Source organism: Canis lupus, chromosome 22 (assembly GCF_003254725.2).
Source record: "Canis lupus dingo isolate Sandy chromosome 22, ASM325472v2, whole genome shotgun sequence".
Taxonomy (NCBI): Eukaryota; Metazoa; Chordata; class Mammalia; order Carnivora; family Canidae; genus Canis; species Canis lupus.
In genome coordinates, this window is record NC_064264.1 from 36,138,290 (window position 1) to 36,140,495 (window position 2,206).

A 2,206-nucleotide genomic window follows, 5' to 3' on the forward strand; every position below is an offset into this window, starting at 1 on the left:
CTCCTAGTGGGGCAGGCACTGATTTCAAGGACTTCGCAGAGGAGGTTACGTTAGAGCTCATTTGGCAAATAATGAATGAAGACAGCATTAGAACTGGAGAATAAAGCTGTTAAAAGTACACAGAAACATTGATCAAATGTGGGCAAATAACTGAAAAATACCCAGTTAGAGATGGAGATGAAATAGGAAGTATAAGAATACACCAGAAAATTTGGAAGTGTTAAATACTGATACTAATGTCAGTTGATGGACAGCCATAAAAATGTTTTAAGCAAGTGGAAACATCAGCAGAAGACAGAAGAGGATGAAATAGGCAGTTTTCAAAGCTCAATGGTGGCAAATGGAATTGCCTAGAGAAAGATGAGATTCTTTCTTAAGGTAATGATGGAGCACATTGAAATGAAAGAAAAATTATGAACATTGCCCAAACCAAGAGTGACTTCCATTTCTGAGCTAGATCTTACATAGTGTTGTATATACATATAGTTCTTGTAAACAATGAAATAGTACTTTCACAATACCTAAAAACACTCCCTATTAAAATATTTTTCTTCGGCTCCTTTATCTATCTTGAATATTCATAGGTGATACTCAGTATTATTTTTGATGATACTCAATATTGTTTTTGTTGGATTCAGCTCTGTTCCTTTTCCAACAGTTCAAGCAATTTCTCATCATACACAACTATACTGTGTGTGTATGAAGAGTGGGAATGTATGAGATGCTTGTCAGGTACCAAATCCTCATGAACTGACTCCATTTTCTGCCAGTTTGTGATGGTCAATAATCCCTGTATAACTTCATCTGAGCAGGATCAAAAGGAAGGCACCTCTCTATTCTAAAGCATTATCCAATAAACAAGAAATATTTTAAAATCCATTTGTTCCAATGTACGCAATTAGTCAAAAAAAGGCATCATTATTAATTAAAATAGTTCTGATTTTTAAATCATCTTATTCTATAGAGAGTAAAGAATGATGAGTGCATGTACATATTCATGGCAAGTCCTAAAAGTTTTTTTTTTCCATAAATGTAATTGGACCAAATTTACTCCAGAAAAAATAATGGTCCACTCTTGGAAGTACATACTATGTTCTACAAGTAAAATTTTCTGGGGAGGTTGAAATATTCTTTACCTACATTTTCTAGTAAAGTAGCTATTAGACATCTATGCCTATTAAGAACTTCAAATGATACTAGTAGAACTAAGTATTCAATTATTATATTTATTTCAATTAATTTTAATTTTATAATATGACTATTAGCTATTAGAGTAGATGGTGCAGACTAAACTTGGCAATATGGAGGATGAGGGAGAGGGTGCAGTCTGGTATGACTGTTAGCTTTCTGGTGATAGTCTGCTTGTGTTTCACTTCTTTCTGAGCATGGAAAGTATACTCTTCTTATCTTGGAGCCTTTGTATTTGTATTCTGTTCTACACAGAGGGCCTCATGGATTTCCCCTCTGATGGCTCCTTTTCACCTTTCCTATTTAAGCTTAAATGCCACCTTCTGAGAAAGGCCTTTCATAATACCGCAGTTGCTAATTTAATGTCATCTCTGTTACTACCACTAATTACACTGTGTCTCTACTCTACTATACAGTTTACATCCTCAGCATAACTTATTACATATCCTAATGAGTTATGTACCAGTTTACTTGGTACATATGTGTGTTAACCAATAGAACATAAGATCCAGGAAGGCATGCCTATCTAATCATCATTGTCTCTAGTCTGCAATAATTCCTGCCAGTTCAGTAGTTACTTATGAATACTTGTCGAATAAATGTGGCTTACTTCCTGATTTATCCTGTCAAACTATATTTTTCTCTCTTCCTTTAAATATATTATTTTAAATATTACTTTAATAAAATATAGCTTAATTTTTAACCAGAATTCAGTTACAAAGAAAAAAATCAGAACTATCTCAAAGGCATCTCTACATTCCATTTACAATGCCTTCCTCCTCTATGACAGCCAAATTCGGCCTCACATTCTTTCTTAAACCCATTCCTGTTTGGCTTTGCCTCTCACACTTCCACCAAATTGTTTTATCAACATTGTAATCAAACTTCATGCCAGGATAGATTTACTGCGACCATTATGCTTAAGGTTTGGAACCTCTCACTTTCATTGGTCATTTCTATCTCTCTATTTGGGAGGGATGCTGTTGTAAGTATGTTTAAATAAAATTTGGAAAAGTAA